At 44.7% G+C, this 20,345-nt stretch overlaps 1 protein-coding gene across 10 annotated transcripts in view; it reads right to left on the bottom strand.

Annotated features, from left to right (window-relative positions):
• Positions 1-20,345, bottom strand: part of GHR (growth hormone receptor) — a 236,298-nt gene that overhangs the window by 77,655 nt on the left and 138,298 nt on the right. The window contains exon 2 of one of the 10 annotated variants that reach the window (XM_053292285.1): positions 17,291-17,367. The exons of the other annotated variants lie outside the window; for them this stretch is intronic. The gene's annotated coding sequence lies outside the window, so the exon portion shown is untranslated. The remainder of the gene's footprint in view (positions 1-17,290; positions 17,368-20,345) is intronic. 10 annotated transcript variants of the gene reach the window in all.

The raw sequence follows: 20,345 nt of genomic DNA, 5'->3' as shown, positions 1-20,345 counted from the left end.
TGGATAATGTACATTTGTATAAATAAATGTATAATACATTTCAAATGTTTGTCTTGATAAGAGTTTTGTCAGCGCCATTCCCACATTCTGGAGAACCACTCTTGCAAAATGAAAATTTCCATTCATTGTGAACAGGTTCTTAAAAGCTGCAAGGTTGCTCCGTTATGATGTCTATAGCAACAAGAAATAGACCTTCTGGCAGAAAATTCACAAGGCAGGCTGACATAGCTGAATGCACACTTTCTCAGGCTAAGTAGACTGTAGCACAGTCTGTCACTAGAGATGGAATTACTGGCAGACCTGTGCTTGTTTCAGACATGTGCTGCTGATATTGGATATTATTATTATTTATTTGATATTTATTCTATACCGCCCTTCCAAAAAATGGCTCAGGGCAGTTTACACAGAGAAATAGTGAATAAATAAGATGGATCACTGTCCCCCAAGGGCTCACAATCTAAAAAGAAACATAAGATAGACACCAGCAACAGTCACTGGAGGTACTGTGCTGGGGGTGGATAGGGCCAGTCACTCCCCCCCTGCTAAATAAAGAGAATCACCATGTTAAAAGGTGCCTCTTTGCCAAGTTAGCAGGGGTATATTAATGCATGTAATCTTCCTCATGAAGATGCTTGACCTATGCTCCTCTTCTGGCTGTCTACATCTTGCCAATGTGGGAGGCAACTTTACGAGACAGCAAATGGGCCAGGGCAGTCAGAAACATTCCAAGTAGCCAGAAATGTTGGACCGCAACCAGCTTTGTGAGCAGCCTTGCATAATGCAGTGTCAGATGGTTGCGGTCCAATATTTTTGGCTATCTGGCATGTTTCTGGCCAATTTGCTGTCTTGCGATACTACCTCCCACATTGACACAGAAGCATTGATGCCAAGGTACAACTTTGCTTCCTTAAATTGGCTGCAGAAATGTTTGGTCTTTCTGGTCTGGCGTTGCCTGTGCAATCTCAAAATAACATCATTGCCATATGGTGTGCACCAAGAGTTTTATACCTGTTGACTATTAACAGGTTGCTAATATTTCGAGATGACCCTTCTGCCTTAGAATTCCAATAAATTATAAAAAAGACGACAAGAAATAAATAACCCTAACATATTTTATACATCTGTACTTTTGTACTTCTTGACTCAAAATTTTATTTTTGGTCACCAAATTGAGCTTTCTACATGCAATAATTTCTGAATGATCACATATTAAGGTCGTTCACATGACTGAAATCCCTGGGGCTACGGAGGGCTGGGGGGGGAGGCAGGAGTAAACCTACCTTCCCCCAAACAAGTAAAAGCTGTCTAATGCTCCACCGCACCGCATGCCCACACAATCAGCGTGGCAGAGATCTCTGCACAAGGAATCTGGAGGAAGAAGCCCTCCAGTATCCCACAATGCATTGCATAGGCAGCAGAAAAGCTGCCCGCATCATTGCAGCAACACCTGGCTTCCTGGAGACCCTATAGGCAGCATTCAATGGTTAGAAGGGAGCCAGGCTGCCAGGAGCTGCTGCAAATAGCTCCAGTCACGCACACAATTGGGGCTGTTGAGGTAAAGCTGTTCACCTTTTACCTGGGTTAAAACCAAAGGTAAAAGGATGGGGTAGCCCTACTTCAGAGGGAAGTAGGCTGGGTTGGAGCAGGTCCTAAGGCTCCACACAAGCCTCTCTACTCTGGGTTTCCTACTCCAACCCAGGTGTACACGGTCATGTGAATGACCTTATTGTATTTTAACTTATGTACACTGCCTAGGTATATGCACATGTCATGTGGTATATAAATATGATAAATAAATACCTACGCCTGCATGTCCCCTATTTTGGAAAATAGAAGCTACAGAACTAATGCCAAAGAACAAGCATTTCTTCCTAAGTCAGTTTTGCTTCTACCTGGTTCAGTAACACATACAAGCTTCAAAATTACCTGTACAGTTACATTTTTGCAGAATCCTATTGTCATTCCTGGTCTATTATCTTTCATGCTTGGAAATCTTTGTACTATTTCCTTCCCTCAAAAAAAAAAAAAAAAATCTGTTTGTAATAGCAAATGAATAACAGACTAGACACATTGATTCTTCAGAATTTATACAAAATAGGCACCAAGCAGATTGTAATTAAACTAAACATAAGCAGGTAGGCAAGGTCAAAGAACAATAATGGATGATTATACAGTAACCAGAGCAATAGTTTTCCTCCCCAGCTCAAAATACGCTAGCTATGAATGAAAACTGCAATTTAAAATATCGAGACCCCAAACAGGAATAGTAGTACAAACTCCTATTAAGCTTGAAACATTAAAGAAGTAGAGCTTGAAACTCTGGCTAGGGCAACACTAACCAAAGAACTACAAAGTATTAAGCAGAATTTTGAAGTAGATACAGGCTATTCACGCAAAACACTCCATGTCTGAGGGGGTTAGGGGGTGGTTCCACTCCTAACTCTCAGACAGATTCCAGATGGTGTCGATTGGAGATTGTTGCTCTTCGAAATCTGAGCTTAAGTATGGTGTCCCTCAAGGCTCCATACTCTCTCCAATGCTCTTTAACATCTACATGAAACCGCTGGGAGAGATCATCAGGGAATTTGGAGCTGGGTGTTACCAGTACGCTGATGACACCCAGATTTACTTCTCCATATCAACTTCTTCAGGAGCTGGCATATCCACCCTAAATGCCTACCTGGAAGCAGTAATGGGCTGGATGATGGAGAATAAACTGAAGCTGAATCCAGATAAGACGGAGGTACTTATTGTGCAGGGTCAGAACTCCAGAGACGATTTTGATCTATCTGTTCTAGATGAGGTCACACTTCCCCAAAAGGAACAGGTTTGCAGTCTGGGAGTACTTCTGGATCCACACCTCTCCCTGGTTTCTCAAGCTGAGGCGGTGGCCAGGGGTGCTTTCTATCAGCTCTGGCTGATACACCAGCTGCATCCATTTCTCGAGATCAATGACCTCAAAACAGTGGTACATCCATTGGTGACCTCCAGACTTGACTTTTGTAATGCGCTTTACATGGGGCTGCCTTTGTACATAGTCCTGAAACTTCAGTTGGTTCAGAACATGGCAGCCAGGTTGATAACCTAATCTCGGAGAAACCATATTACTCCTTTGCTGATGGAGTTACACTGGCTGCCAATAGGTTTCCAGGCAAAATACAAAGTGCTATTTATAACTTATAAAGCCCTAAATGACTTCGGCCCTGGGTATTTAAGAGAGCATCTTCTTCACTATGGGCCCCACCGCCCATTGAGGTCATCTGAGGAGGTCTGTTTCCAGTTACCGACAACTTGTCTGATGGCTACACAGAGATGGGCCTTCTCGGTTCCTGCCCCGAGATTGTGGAATGCACTCCCCACTAAGATATGATCCTCCCCATCTCAGGCAATTTTTTAAAAAAATCTAAAACCCCACCTTTTTAACCAAGCTTTCTCAGCCTTTTAAAATTTGGTGGTTTTAATTTTGTGAATGATTTGAAATTGTTGAATTGTTTTAACTTTTTATATGTGTTTTAATTGTTTTATGTTAACCGCCCAGAGACGAAAGTTTGGGCGGTATATAAATGTGATGAATGAATAAATAAATAAATAAATACTGGGCTAAGGGAGCCCAGCCCGGTTTTGCACACCTATGTGAACCACTGGGATCAGGCCGATCACAGCGGCCACATGGCCGCAAACCCACTTAAGTAGCTTCCCCTGAAAACGAGTTTAAGGGAATGAGCACTCCCTTGCTTGTGTGTCAGCTGCCATTGCTTGCAGCCGTGGCTGGCACACTTGGGGAGTATGCACTCATGCTGTGCATGATCGGAGCTCAGGTGGGCGGGGTGACATGCGGCAGCGCATCCGGGCACCAAGACTGTCGGAGTTGCTGGGAGCAGACGCTGCTTGTCCAGGCAGGCAGGGAGACAATAGTCTGTGGGGAATGTAGATTTAACGCACCTTCCCCGCAGCCCACCTGCAAGCCCTTCTCACTACTCGTGAGAAGAGGCTCATAGAAGTTCTTTACATTTTATATACATTGGATAGTTTGAATTGTACTATCTCTGAAATCATGTGGTGTTATGCTTAATGGGCGTTGACACCCAAATCTTTTTCTCCATGTCAACATCATCAGGAGAAGGCATAACCTCCCTAAATGCCTGCCTGGAGGCAGTGATGGGCTGGATGAGAGGTAACGGGCTGAGGCGGAATCCAGATAAGACGGAGGTACTTATTGTGCGGGGCTGGAACTTGGGAGATGATTTTGATCTGCCTGTTCTGGATGGGATCACACTTCCCCAGAAGGAACAGGTACGCAATCTGGGGGTGCTTCTGGACACAAAACGTTCCTTGGTGTCCCAGGTTAAGGCAGTGGCCAGAGGTGCCTACTACAATTACAAAAATTTATATACTGCTTTCAACAAAAGTCCCCAAACTTTACTTTTCTGTAAAGTAGAAATAACAAGTCTTCTCTGGGAAAAAAATCTGAATCAGAAAGTGCTTAGTCAAATTGATTGGGATCCGATTCAGCATGTTTGGATTATGTGTACTTTTGGTTTTCGTTTACTTCCATTGATTCCAACTCTGTTAACAAATAGACTGTGTCTCTGTGTGTATATCTGTGTCACACACACACACACACACACACACACACACACACACACACACACACACTTACTTCATGTGAATTGTTGCTCAAAAAGGTTAATCACAATCTTACCTTTAAACTGCACAATTTGACTGCAACTGTATCTCTTCATTATGCTATTAATTGATTTTATGAAGCAATCCATTTTTAGGAATGGTAAAATTGGCATCCCACCTTACCAAATAATAATGCTAGCCAACACGTTGCTACCTGAAGTTTGAAATCCTATGCTCAGTCACCTGGAGTAAACTCCATTGAACACAGAGGAGCTTACTTCTGAGTTCATATGTATGGGATTGTGATGGACATCATGGTTAAGCCGATGATGAGAGAGGGCATTTGTGCTGGAGAAGTGAGGGTGATGGAATTATTTGCCTACTCCCACAGTTATGATACTGGCAGCATTATGTCTGCACCAGCCCTACATGTTATTTTGAGGCTGTGATAAAAGTGATCATATAGCAAAAGCAAGTTGTTCTAGCAAGAACTAATCTGCCTACTTTCCTTTCACTATCCCTACAACTGTTCTAAATTTGGTGCAAATCAGTTAGACAGTTCACAAGTTAGCCCACTTGTACCTCAAAAGTTTACATGTCTGCCATCTTGAATTGGGTAGATGACATCATCACAAACTACATCACTGAGGTGTCCCTACAACTGTACCTGATTTGGTTCATATTGGTCCAGGCATTGCAAAGTTGATGGTGGGGGGCACACATGGACACACACGCAGAGAGAATGCCGGGTGATCTCATAAGCCTACTGGAAAGTAGGCTAAAAGAATCACTGTGAAATAAGCACCAGAGGTTTTCCCCTATGGAAATGTCTGTTCTGCAGGGCTGCTTTAAAACTCTTATATCAAATGTCTCCTTTTAACATTCTCCCTTTTGCCTATTTGGCTTCACAATTTTTTTCTTCCTGTCTGGCAGTGATCTTTCTAGTATGCTTTTCTTAAATGTTTTGACACATGACCTAGCATGCAGGGTCACAATCTGCTATTAATTTTAAAAAGGCTACTATTGCTTGGTTCCCCTATCCCACCCACTCCAGAAAGCAGACTTCTACTGATAATATTTGAGACTTCAATTTAAAGAGGCATTTCTACTTTTTTTTTTTGTGAACATTCTTGAAAAATAGGTAAGCAGATGGAACTAGGAAATTCCTGGCCAACACACGAACACTTCTGTGCAGACTTTCCATTTACTTTGCCAGGAGAACAAAAAGTAAATTCAGTTGGTTTTTCTTTAATGGATGCTTAGCCAAGAAAAGGCCTTTTGTTCACTGGGGTTTGATTTGTGCACCTGTCCATCTTTTCTAGCCACAGTATTTATTATTCTGTCAAATCTTTGTTTGCTATTGCAGCATGGAAATCAGACAGAAGTTATGTGCAGCAGAATGTGGTCTGTGTAGCAAACACCACTTATTTTTACATGGTACGTATACCACCCCAAACATACATCTCTGGGTTGTTCACAACATAAAACAAAACAATTTAAGACCACAAATCTAGTTAAAAAGCTTGGGTGAATAAATGTGTCTTTAGAGACTTTTTAAAAGTTGTCAGGGATGAGTTCTATGCTTATAGTCTTTAATGTATGTATATGTTCCCTTTGGGATAATTTTTATTATAAGCAACAAAACTGAACTAAATAATAAATTAAAGAATCTAGTCAACCAAAGATGAGAAGCAGCATCCTCAAAAGAAAACCAAAACCCAGCATCAACTCAAATTTAAAAGAAACCATGTTAACAGCACATTTCAAAATGTGTGCTCAGCTACCAGAAATGTCTAGTGGAAAACAAGCATGGTTTATAAAAGATGGTAACACAGATTTTGGTTAAGTTTCAGAAAAAGAGGGTCCTCCATTTAAGAACAGTTCAGCCAAGACACCAGATACTTGGAGAGGTGGCAACTTGGGATCGGGCCTTTTCTGTGGCTGCCCCAGAATTTTAGAATGCGCTCCCTGCTGAAATAAGAGCATGTCCTTCTCTGTGTGCTTTTAGGAGGACTCTGAAGACGTACTTGTTTTCCCAGGCCTTCAACTGAGTTTTGATTTTTAAATTTTAAATGTTAATGTGTTTTTAACGTGTTTTTTATCTAAAATTTTTATCATTTTATTAATTTTAAATGGCCTCACAGAGGCCATTTGCGCATGTGCAGTGGCAAGCAAAATGGCTGCCATGCCTATTTACGGAGGCCTGAATGGGCCAGAAACTACTGTAAAACGGGCCATGGCAGTGATTACCAAGGCCGGAGGGGGGAGGGGGAACCTTCACGAAACACCCCCCCCCGCCACAGCCTTTAGGAAGTCCCCTAAAGGGGCTTGAGGTAATTAAAAAAAAAATTTTAACTGGCGTGGGGGGGGGAGAGTTTCAGTCCCATTCCAGATGGAACGGGGGGGGGTTTCGGTCCGACCCTGAATCCTCAAACCCCCAAACTGAACCCCTGAACCCCTGAACCAGTTCATATATCCCTACTCCTCAGGTGACCTTTACGTGTGGTGGGGATCATGTAGAAGGCGGCGCTCTCTAAGGTGACCCGGACCTAAGCCGTTATAGACTTTGCTCTCTGACATGCCACTGTCTTCTGTTCAGCTTGCAGCAACCAAGGACAGGGCCTCATTAGTGATGGTGCCACTGCTAAGAGCGATCCACCAGGCTCTATTATTGGCAAGCTTCAAGAAAGCAGTGAAAACCCTCCTATTCTTTGAGGCATTTTATTAGCCTTCAATTTTCTTAAATGATCTCTGTTCTGGCTTGTACCAAAGGGGTAAAAACAAAATACAACTGCAATGAATGTTATAAAAGAATGCAAAAAGGAACTTGAAGTATGATTAGAAAAATAGTTTTAATGCAATGAATCGAAACATAATTGGTTAATATATAAAAGCCAATAGAAACTATCAATTGGGGTATACCGTAAAAGATAATGGACAATGAAAAATATAAACCAAATTGATGTGTAGTGTTAATAACTTCATGTTTTTGTTATTCTTCCTCATGTATTTTCACTGATATGAACAAACCAAAAGAAGAAATATTCTTTATATAGAGAAATAGTGAACTTGGAATCTGATGCTGCAGATAAATCCCTTCAGATTTTTAATCTGACACTGCTCATAAATCCAGCAGTTTTACTTAAATAGAGAACTCTCAACTTTAGCCAGCCAGTCAATATTCAGATACTTGTATTCAAATTTCAGTCTTACTTCACTTTGCTCATATATTTATTCAAAATTCTATGGTTCTTTCTTGTAACTGACCACACAAACCTGGTCCATTGTATAAAAGCTATTTTTCTAATCATATTTCAAGTTCCTTTTTGCATTATTTTATAGCACTTTTGCATTTTATTTGTATTTTGGTTTAGGGCTACCCTTGTTTGTTTACATTGTACCAAAGGGGGGTGGGGAAAGGGATGCATACTCATATGCAAAGAAGAGCGGTTTAGCATGTGACTTTTGTTTCCTAGGAAAGCTCAAGGGTGCAATGACTTTGCATCCTTGAAACACAAAAGGTCACCAGAAGGCCATGGTTGAGATAAATTACTAAGCCAGGATGTGTTCGTTGCCATCCATGAATTACTAAGGTCACCAGAAAAGGTGTGAACCAATTTTTACTGTGGCAAGGGATAAGATGGCTTTGTATCCTGCAAACAAATTATTTTACAGGCATTTTGCAAAAGCTGAATGTAGATGGCCATTTTGTTTCCAAGCATACCAGAACTAGTGTGAACAAACCTTGAATGCACCCTGACTCATAAGTCACCTCAACAAAATATACGAGGACGACACACTTTTATATACTGCTTCTCAACCTTGAAAAGGGTGCCTCTTTGCTCAGTTAACTGGGTAACTGTTATATAGGCAAACATGTCCAGCCAAAGCAAATCATATAAGCAGAAACTGCATTCAGATACTGGACTGTGGATAAGTGACAGCATATGAAATAAATCCCTCCATCCCTCCATTCATTCATTCATTCATTCTTATACCGCCCACAATGCAGGTTCTCTGGGCAGTTTAGAACAAAACAATAAAAACAGCCAATAAAAAGATTAAAACATTTCAACAATTAAAATTTAAAATGTTAAAACTATTAAAACCCAATTAAAACAATATCTGATTAAAAGCCTGGGTGAACAAATGCGTCTTAACTGCCTTTTTAAAAGTTCTAAGAGACGGAGAGGCTCTTATTTCAGCAGGAAGTGTGTTCCAGAGCCTCAGGGCAGCAATGGAGAAGGCCTGTCCCCGAGTAGCCACCAGACGAGCTGGTGGCAACTACAGATAATCTCTCCAGATGATCTCAATGGGAGGTGTGGTTCATAGCAAAGAAGACGTTCTCTTAAATACCCAGGGCCCAAGCTGTTTAGGGCTTTAACCAAAATCTTGTAATTTGCCTGGAAACTTATCGGCAGCTAATTTAGATCTTTTAAGATAGGAGTAATATGTTTCTCCGAGATGACCCAGAGACCAACCTGACTGTTGCATTCTGGACTAACTGCATTTTTCGGACTACATACAGAGGCAGCCAAACATAGAGCGCATTGCAGTAGTCAAGTCTGGAGGAGACCAGTAAATGTACTACTGTTCTGAGGTCATTTATCTCAAGAAACAGAAGCAGCTGGCGTATCAGCCAAAGCTGATAAAAGGCACCTCTGGCCACTGCCTCAACCTGGGACACCAGGGAGAGTTCCGTGTCCAGAAGCACCCCCAGACTGCGTACCTGTTTCTTCTGGGGAAGTGTGACCCCACCCAGCACAGGCAGATCAAAATCATCTCCCGAGTTCCGACCCCGCACAATAAGTACCTCCATCTTATCTGGATTCAGCCTCAGCCCGTTACCTCTCATCCTGCCCATCACTGCCTCCAGGCAGGCATTTAGGGAGGTTATGTCTTCTCCTGATGATGTTGATATGGAGAAAAAGATTTGGGTCATCAGCATACTGATAACACCCTGCACCAAATCTCCTGATGATCTCTCCCAGTGGATTCATGTAGATGTTAAACAACATCAGAGACAATATGGAGCCCTGAGGGACACCATACCGAAGTTCAGTTTTTGAAGAACAGTCCCTGGGGGACACCATCTGGAATCTGCCCGAGAGGTAAGAGTGGAACCACTGCAAAGCAGTGCCTCCCACCTCTAACCCCTTCAGACACTCCAGAAGGATACTATGATCAATAGTATCAAAAGCTGCCGAGAAGTCCAAAAGGACCAACAGAGTCACACTTCCTCTGTCAATTCAATTTGGAGATAATCCATCATGCCGACCAAGGCAGTCTCCACCCCTTAGCCCACCCAAAAGCCAGTTTGAAACATGTCTAGATAATCAGTTTCATCCAAGACTGCCTGGGGTTGGGAGGCCACCACCCTCTCAATTACCTTGCCCAGCCACAGAAGGTTGGAGACAGGCCTATAGTTGCTCAACTCTGAGGAATCCAAGGCAGGCTTCTTCAGAAGTGGTTAATAATTACCTCCTTAAGACAAGGAGGCATCCTGCCCTCCCTCAGAGAAGCTTTTATGATCTCTACCAGGCCTTCCACAACAGCCTCCCTGCCAGCTAGTATTAGCCAAGTCGGGCAAGGGTCAAGAGGACAGGTGGTGGGCCGCATCGCTCCAAGCAGCTTGTCCACATCCTCACGAGTCACAAATGGAAACGGATCCAGCCTAACCACATAAGAGGAGTTGCTGGACACCTCCGATTCAGACACTGCAGTAACTGTAGGGTCTAAATCCAAGTCGACTCGAATACGAGATATTTTATCCACAAAAAATTCATTAAATACGTCACAGCAGGTAATAGATGGTTCTATATTCTTATTCAAGGGAGGAGGGGCACTCACTAGCCCTCTGACAACCCTGGACAACTCCGCTTCTGAGGGAGAAACTTATCCCACACAGTTTTTCACCCACAGAGATCAGACTATAAAGCTATTCACACATGCAGCCTAACCCAGGCTAGGGCAGCCTAGCCTGGGTTAGGCTGCGTGTGTGAAGCACCGGGATCCATGCAGATCCTGGAGCAGCCAGCCTGTCTAACCTGACTTTTTTACACGGCCATTAGCCAAAGTTAAGGGCGCAATTGGCCAGGATCCTGCGGCTGGGATTGTATGTTTGCTTGGGCTGCAGGCAGCCCAAGCAGACACAGAGACAGGTGCTCTAAGTTGGGTGCTCTCACAGGGGTATCCCACAATGCACCACACTCATCGTACAGTGCATTGGGGGATATCTGGAGGCCGGAGTGTGATCCGCTCTCCCAGGAGCACATGGATGATTGTCTGGTGGGGAAGTAAGTTCTGCACAGCCTGTTTTGCGCAGCTTGTTTGGTGTACTAAAGTAAAGTGTGCCATCAAGTCGATTTCGACTCCTGGCGCCCACAGAGCCCAGTGGTTTTCTTTGGTAGAATACAGGAAGGGTTTAACATTGCCTCCTCCCGCAAAGCATTAGTCTGGATGTCAACCACTGTTTATATAACATAATAACCAGCACATTCTTTAAATGCAGGCAGAGGGCTTGTGCTGGTACTATTTCCTATTCTTACCTACCCTGTGTGCTGATATGTCTCCAGAGGTCTTTAAAAGGAATCTAGTGTCATTTGGAGTTGCCTTCTTAAGTCTTCTGTACATGTCTGCTGACAACTTGTTGGGGCCATTCCCATGACCTACTGGGCGGGCTGGCATGTGGAAGATTTTCCAAAACTGGCCTTCCCCCCAGGCAATCCTCCTGGTAAGCCTGGTGGGAGCACACTCCACACTCCCACACAATTAGCCCTGCTCCATGCAGCACGGAGCAGGGCAGATCGATCTGAGGCTGGGATTTGTTGTCCCGGCCTCCGTGAATCACGCAATCAGAGGCACTCTTATCCCCAGACCTTGGAGCACCGGTTGGTGGCCTCCAAGGTCCAGGGGAGCCTCCAAAGGCCCAGGGGGGCCCCCTGCCACCACCCTGCTTCCGCCCCACTGCTGCCTCATGGCGCTGAACCACGGCACAGAAAACTTGAATAATTGTAGCCATGTGCCATCTAGCCATTGTAGCCATAGTGTCCCCTCTAACAGGGATTCCCAGATGTTGTTGACTACAGCTCCCAGAATCCCCAGCTGCAATAGCTTTTGCTTGGGGATTCGGGGAATTGTCGTCAGCAACATCTGGGAATCCCTGTTAGAAGCAAGACTGCTTGGGTCCCCAGCTGTTGAGGGACTACAGCTCCCATAATCCCCAGCCACAATGGCCTTTAGCCACTGTGACTGGGGATGATTGGAGTTGAAGCCCAACAACATCTGGGGAACATGTTTGAGAAGCCCTGCTGTGGGAGAGGAGAGCTGGTCTGGTGGTAGCAAGCATGACTTGTCCCCTTAGCTAAGCAAGGTCCACCCTGGTTGCATATGAATGGGAGACATGATGTGTGAGCACTGTAAGATATTTCCCTTAAGGGATGGAGCCGCCCTGGGAAGATCATCTAGGTTCGAAGTTCCCTCCCTGGCAGCATCTCCAAGATAGGACTGAGAGAGACTCCTGCCTGCAACCTTGGAGAAGCCGTTGCCAGTCTGGGTAGACAATACTGAGCTAGATGGACCGATGGTCTGACTTAGTGTATGGCAGCTTCCTACGTTCCTATGACTTAAAGAGCCCTTGCAAACGTGTGTGTGTGTGTGTGTGTGTGTGTGTGTGAGAGAGAGAGAGAGAGAGAGAGAGAGAGAGAGAGAGAGAGAGGCAACAATGCCATCCCTACTATTGGGGGGGGGTGAGTCGAGAGATGGGGGGGTGAGTCGAGCAGGCCTCCCCCACCCTTGTGGTGGCAGTGGCGGCATTGGCGGGCAGAGCAGGAGCGGCCTCTGGGCTTCACTGTTCGGCCCAGCGGCCCTTGAGAACTGCAAGGCGGCGCTCCAGCCTGCCCGTGAAGTTAGATTAGAGTGTCACAAGCCCGTGATGTCACGGGTTTGTGACACTCTATTCTAACTGTGCAGGTGCGCTGGAGCGCATCGAAGTTCTCAAGGCCAAACAGTCAAGCCCGGTGGACACTCCCACTCCGCCCACTGACACTGCGACTGCCACCATGGGGGTGGGGGAGGCCTGTTTGTCTCACCCCCCCATACCCCATACCCCGGCCACAAATATAGCAGCTACAATTTTCCAAGTTTTCAGCACCGCGGGTGGGGGGGGCAGTGCAGCATGCTTCTGGGGAGTCCCATCGGAGTTCCCCCTTAAAAAACACAAAAAAAACTTTTTTTGTTTAACTCGCCACGGGGGTGGGGGCGGCGGCTCCCGGCGGCATGATACGTGCACTGCATTGGGGAAGTCTCCCAAGAGATGCCCGTTTAGAGATGCACTTTAGATGCCCGTTTCTGTGTGCGGCAGGGCTGAAAGCAGCCTGTGCTCGCACATGAACAGGTAGCTGGGGGTAAGGGAGTGCTGGGTTTAAAAGCCAGGCTAGGCAACGCTGGCCCCCCAGGGTCAGGCCCAATCCTGGTTGTTCTCTTGTGCAGCCTAACCTGGGCTGGATGTCCATGGCCCAGGTTAGGCTGCGTGTGAGAACCACCTCGGTAGGTCTATTTGGTATGGGGGACAAGCTCGCATCTCTGTCTATCTATATGAGGCACTGAGAGATTATTGCTCTCGGTGTATTCTGTCCCTGCTCTTGCTTTCTCTGGCAAAAGGCAGTCTTTCAAAAGAACATATGTGTAAAGTATTTTCTGCCAGGAACATGTTTTGGCAGCCACTCACAGCCAAGGGGCCAAGACTTTGCATTTGGCTCAAGGGTTCAGCAAAGACCAGATGACTTCCAGTCCCTCCGCTCCCACGTACTGCCCAAAATGCCCCTATTTAGAGTATGGGCTGGCATGTGTGCCTTTCCGCAATGTGTAACCACCCAAACAGCAGCGCTAATCCTGAAGTTTGTTAAGTCCTGTTTGCTTCAACATGATTTATGAGCTCTCAAGTATAGAGCACTTTTGCTAAATGTTTTGAAGCTCTTTGGAAAAAGGTCTGTTTCCTCCATTCCACCGAGTTGCATGTGCTGACACCCCTCGCCACCTGCAAATCAAAGCGTTATTCAAAATGAAGTTAGTGAAAAAATAAATCTCCCTCAGCTCCAACAGGAGCAGGAGTGGCCCCATGTGTGCAAATCTTCTGAACAGTATTTCTTTGCAGATGATTTTTCTAAGCTCTCATTCACAGCGGACTGTGTTGGCTGCGATTCTTTTCTCCAGTACCCAGAGGCCTCCCCCCTTCCCCCTTATTAGGAACCCCCTCGTGGAGAAAGGAGCACACTGTTTACACTCTTTACCTTGGCTCAGAAAATGGCCAGTCAACAACATGTGTCAAGACCTGAGAGGCCACAGCAGGCCCTGAAACCTGGGGCCTAAGGGATGATGGCTGCTGTGCTGTCACTCAGCATTGGCCAGAGGAGAAGACTACCCACAGACAAACTCACAACGGAGCTCTTAACCGCAATAGGCTCAAGTAGGTCAGGTGGTATTTCTCAGATCCTGTTTTTTAAAAAGGTTGTCAATTTTGGGTCCCCAGATGTTGTTGGACTATGACTCTCATAATCCACAGTCACCTAGTGCAAGGCCATTGTGGTTGCAGATGATGGGAGTTGTAGTCCAACACAATCTGGGGACCCACGTTTGACAACCCTGCCTATAAAAGCTTCGGCACTGCTCTCTCCCTTACCCTTCCTCTCCACCTTTCTTTTGATATAACAAAGATAACTGAACCATAATGTAATGTGAAAACTGAAGCACATGCAAAAGCCTGCACTGGCTTACAAAATCTTTATCGAAGCTTACGGATGCTACTCTCCCAAGGACCCCCACAGAAACAAACAGTAGCAAACAACAATTATGTACAAACATTTTTAAAAAATAGCGTTGGAGGCTCTCAGCTGTAGACTGGTGGAATTTACAGGGGACTCTGCACCTAGTTACAGACTATATGAACACAAGGAGCTTTATACGGAGTTGGCATGTTAGTCCATCTATATCAGTACTGTTGCTATGATTAGCAGTGGTTCTCTAAGGTTTCAGATGGCAAGTTTTCCATATCCTACCTGGAGGTGCCAGTGATTGAACCTGAAGTCTTCCCCAGACAAAGCATGTGATATACCAATGAGCTATGGCCCCATCCTGCATCTATGTCCTCCATCTCTGCCTTCTATTTAGGGCTATGCGAAGCTTCAGAGGACCATTGGGATTCGGCCCAATCCAAACCACCACCAGTTTAGGCTGAATTAAAGCAGCTTGGCCTTTGGGGTATGCAAATCAGGCATCCAGCATCAGTGGTAGCTGGACTTTCTGGATGATAGGCTCTCTTTTGCTCCACTCCAGCCAGAGGTAAGTACAGTAAAGTTGTGTTGTCGCATCGGTGTCAACTCCTGGTGACCACAGAGCCAGCGGGGATTCAAACCGGCAATCTCCTGCTCCCTAGGCAAGTTACTTCCAGCCAGAGGTGCACCTAGGTAATTTTGGAGCTTAGACCTAAAGGCCTTTGGAGCCCCACCCCCACCTGCTGCAAGTTAAGCATCATCCCCCTGCACGTGCACACACACACACAAGCACACACCAAGATACAGGCAGTATCTTTAACACGTGGCTTCTTGAGGGCACAAACAGCAACTGAACTCACAAGAATTTAAGAATATAAAACAGGTATATTTATGCAAATATGCATCAGTATAAACATTTCACTGCTCAACTCAACATATTCCCATCCCACATATTTCTTTCCCCGCTCCCCACTCTGTCTGTAAAGCACGCAGAGCAGGTCAAAATCACACTTGGCCAACCGGCACACCATGGGCCGGCAGCACAGCATGGGGACCACACCACCCAGGGCAGTCTAAAGAGGATTGGGGGCCTCGCCCCAGGGTGTGTGGAGGCCCTGGGACTTTGCCCCAAAGTCCAGGGGTAAGAGCGCCTCTGCCGCCAGAAACACACTTCGATACTTTGTGCACAAGCTTGCTGGAGGGGAGAAAGAGAGAAACCAGCCACAATGCAACAGTGCTGCCTGCATGCCACTACGTACAACCACCTTGTAATGTAAAGTATTACCCTGTTTGGCAGAGGGTGTGGCTTGCCTAAGGAGTTCATGGCAGAGGTGGGATTTGAACAGGAATTGTAGATTTGAACTGGGGCCTTTATGATGCGTAGTCATACCTGTAGCCACTGCACTGTGGCTAAAGTTATGAGTGCAGTTATGAAGGCATCATAACTGCACTATACCAGCTCTTAGCCTAGGAACTGTAACTATGCAATCAGAGCAATTAAAGGCGATGGTAAAGCCTGTTGAGAGGGTTTGTATCATGCACACTCTTATCTCCTCCAGCTGCCAGCACAAGGGTGGCCCAGAGCAATCCTTAGCTGCTCATTAAAAGGTGTGCCTGCACTGTAGGTCTCAAGATGCACGTGCACAGTTATTTCATATTCTGGAGGCTGAAGCTTCGGTTTTGGCTTCAGAGGTCTGTGTGTAAGACAAGGCAAAAGCACTTTCCGTTGTGTCTAAGTGGTACTACAACATTGCACTTAAATGACTTCAACCAACAGGGACATTTTTCTTCAATAACATCCTGAAAGTTTTCTGTAGAACTGACCTAGGCCTAACCTAATGAAAGAGCCAGTATAATGAGAATTTGCTGTGGAATCCCATATTTCTTGTGGCTACAGGAGAACAGATGGATAAGCAACTTTGTGGGAAAATATATGAATCACTGCTGCAATATCCGCTCTCATTCAGGCTTGCTAAATGTATGTTCATTTTTTAGAAGCATACAATACGCACACAGAAGTTTCTAATATTGGCCCATTATAGTTAAGTGAAGTTCTCCCTCTCCATTTCTAGCTACCATACTTTGAATACCATGCTTTGTCCATGCCAGGTGGTTCACTGGATCTGGTCAGAAAGCAATTTATTTGAAATTAAACCTTTTACAGTGTATCTGTTTAAAAGTCATTTATGGGTTAAGATGTTCTGAACTTTAAGATTTGCACACAAGTTTAAATATAGATTTTCCAGTGCTTACCATATTTGCCATCTTATTTGTGCTACAGCTTATTATGGAATATGGCAAGGCAGATGAAAACGGATTTTGAACATTGTGCCCATATGCCAAATAAACTCATTGCACAAAGGGGCATATAGTCACTATGGACAATTCTCACATTCACATTCTTCTGTCACACAAAGCACAATTTGCAAGTGGGCATGCACTTTTTATATTTTGGCTGTGGATACGAAAGCTGGACTTTGAAGAAGCAAAATAGAAAAGGTATTGACGCTTTTGAATTTTGGTGCAACTAGATGAGACAGAAGCCTTATTCAGACTATGGGCTGTTACAGATAATGCTGTCGTGGGTCCATGTGATAAAAAATGGGTCATGCTGAGAGTGTGCCCATCGTGACGTTGGCTCCCTGCACCCACACAATCACTCCCCCCTCCATTCTGGAGGCAATGCGAGTTAAAGGGCTTTAAAAGCCCCACGTGGAAAACTTCCCGGAGAAAGAGACTGCCTTCTTCTCCTTTCCTTCTTCCTGCATGTAGCTAGCAATGAGGCATGTAGGTTTTAATTTCTCTCCCTAATGGATTTCCCAAATGAACTACTTCATTTGGAACTTCAACTCCATGTCTCCAGACAAAATTAATTAGCAGTGCTCCTCCCTTACCTGTGCGCTTCTGCTGTAGCTGGGGCCGATAAAGAAATATCCCCTCCTGAGCTCTCTAACAATATAGTCCTTTTGAACTGCAAATTTGTAAAAATAATAATAATAAAACAATAAAATTGAACACTGAAAACAATGGCTGACATCTTGATTAACGAATCATGTTTGCAGCATGCTGCATTCCAGACTAAAGCAGCACAGGCACTTACACAGGGGTTCATGGTTTGATATTAGCTGATCTCCACTTCCCTCTGAAGTGCTTTGTGCCACTCTTAGGGACATATTTTTGGGCATTACACAATACACAGCACTGTAATTATACCCATACTGTATGGAAAAGGGGGAAGCAGAGAGAATGGTTGGCTGGCTAGGGTCAAAGCCAAAATGACATTTGAATCAAGAACTTTCTTACTCATAGCTTATATAGGAAGTGCTTTGTGCCACTCTTAGGGACACATTTTTGGGCATTACATAGCACTTCAGAGAGAAGGGGAGATTGGCAAAAGTTTCTCCCTTCCTTTGCTGTATGCACACTTCATTAGTCAGAATGTTGGCCACAACCATTCAAAACAAGAGCAGTTGAACTGGCTCCTTTTCACTTCCATGTCAGTATCTAGATTTAGGAGTCATGGGAGTCAAATCAAGTTGTGCCTTCTGGGCTGCAAAGATGGGCTGATAAGGTATTAAGATAACTGTAGGAGGCACCGTGGTATAGGGGAAACATGTGCAAAGGATTTCTCTTGCAGTCACCCACAGTAAAACAATGACAAGTTGTCTGTTGATGTCTCAAACATGCCTATCAAATGAAGTTTTAAAACTAATAATGAACTAAACATTCCAGTGACAGAAAACTGTTTTGCAGTCTTACGACCCACCCAAGAAGTGGGAAAATACAGCCAAAAGGCAGAAGAACACTGTCATTATGAATGTCAAAGGCAGCAATTTATGTAGTTTAAGATGAACACTGTGACCAGACATCGCTTGTGGCAGTCTTGGAATTCAGGATTGTACTATTCTGGCATCAGGAAAAATGTCACTGTGTTCTCTTTTGCCATGGAAGCATCAGGCATTGCCTGTCTCCTTGGCTCCAATTAAAGAGATACTTCAAGTGCTCCAACTGGTCTAGACTGTCCATGGTTCTCATAAGCTTCTAGAACTTCCTTCCCTTCTCCAACCAGGGGCGTAGCTAGGGGAGAGGGGGCCCGTGTTCACCCCTCTCTCTGGTGGCCCCTCAGAGTGTGGGAGATAATGAAGGAAATAGGGAGGGCTGGAGCTGGGGGGCCTCAGGAGCTGAGGGGCCCAGGTTCTTTGAACCCATTTGCTCAATTGTAGCTACACTTGTCTCCAACCTCAAGCTTCCCACCAAAAGTTGTTTTTGGTGTGAAGCAGAGAACAGCTTCAAACTGAGGTGCAACATTCATGTCCAGAAAGGCATAAATATTGCCCAGTTCTGCATGCAGAGAATAAAGTGACTTATGGTGTGCCCAGTGATAGCAGGCTGATACAAATCAGTATACACACTCTGTAAAACGCAATTAGATGGAAAACAAATTTGTCTGAAATGGCTAGGAACCTTGTGAGACATGATGATTACTAGTCACCACCTGCATATGCTCAGGAGTTTTCTGGTCTCCAGGATGTACACAAACATGAACTGACTCTCAAGTATAATTGGGTAGGAGAAATGGGAAGATTTGATACTAATATTTAGCACATATATAATTATGTGCTAAATACTAATATTTAGCATATTCAGAAGGGTAGTCGAAATCTGTTGCAGTGGAAACAATGAAGAGTTGTAGAGGTACCATAAAGAGGTACCATTGATTGTAGCATATACTTTCGTAGAGGAGGACAGATGCGTATGATGAAGTGAACTATAGTCCACAAACGTTGATGCTGCAATAAATTTGTTAGTATTTATATAGTGGATCATATGAATTATGTCAGTGGCTGACATGACAGGCAGCCTTGCTTCAATGTTGGGAACCTGTTGGGGTTGCTGCACAACTTGAAAAGCAGTCCTGACTATAGAATGACAGGGCTGCTACAGAATAGCACTTAGCAATAGCAATAGCACTTACATTTATATACCGCTCTATAGCCGGAGCTCTCTAAGCGGTTTACAATGATTTTAGCATATTGCCCCCAACATTCTGGGTACTCATTTTACTGACCTCGGAAGGATGGAAGGCTGAGTCAACCTTGAGCCCCTGGTCAGGATCGAACTTGTAACCTTCTGGTTACAGGGCGGCAGTTTTACCACTGCGCCACCAGGGGCTCCTAGAATGACTTAAAACCGCTTCTAGGCAGAAATGCAGTGTGTTACTTCCATTGCTTCCAATGGAAGGAGTGGTGTAGTGCTGCCCAGAAGCAGTTCTGCAGCAGCCCCATCATGCTACACAGTCAGGGCTACCTTTGTGCAGCAGCCCCGGCAGGTCCCCAGCATTGAACTGGGTTGCCTGTCATGTTGGCCACTAATCTTTACATCTTCTATGAAGAAGGCCGCGATTATACCCATACAATCACTCTCCCCTCCTCCTTGTATGGAAAAGGGGGAAGCAGAGAGAATGGTTGGCTGGCTAGGGTCACAACTGAAATGACACTTGAACCAAGAACTTTCTTACTCATAGCTTACATAGGAAGGTGCCTTATATTATATAACACCACCTAGAGATTTCTCTATTAGACGGTATAGAAATTCAATACACAAATAAATAATAAATATTGTGTCAGACTACTGGTCCACCTAGCTCGAGTTTGTCTACAGTGACTTTAAGCCCGGGCCGGTGCCAGACTATTTTGGGCCCTAGGAAAGGCACTTGCACACACACACACCCCCAATTTTTTTTCAACTACGATTTTCAAAAACAGACGCTTTGTAGGAAAAAAATGAAAAGCACAAAACTTCAAACTGCTGAACTGAATTAAGTTTAACAGTATTGTTAGTGTTGAAAACAATGAACTGTTTCCCCCCTCATATTTCTACTCATTATTCTGGTTTCTCACACTCTGAACACATTGATACTCTACACTTCAGAGGCGTAACTAGGGAAAA

This window comes from Hemicordylus capensis, chromosome 2, assembly GCF_027244095.1.
Source record: "Hemicordylus capensis ecotype Gifberg chromosome 2, rHemCap1.1.pri, whole genome shotgun sequence".
Lineage (NCBI taxonomy): Eukaryota > Metazoa > Chordata > Lepidosauria > Squamata > Cordylidae > Hemicordylus > Hemicordylus capensis.
This window is presented reverse-complemented; position numbering and strand designations above follow the sequence as displayed.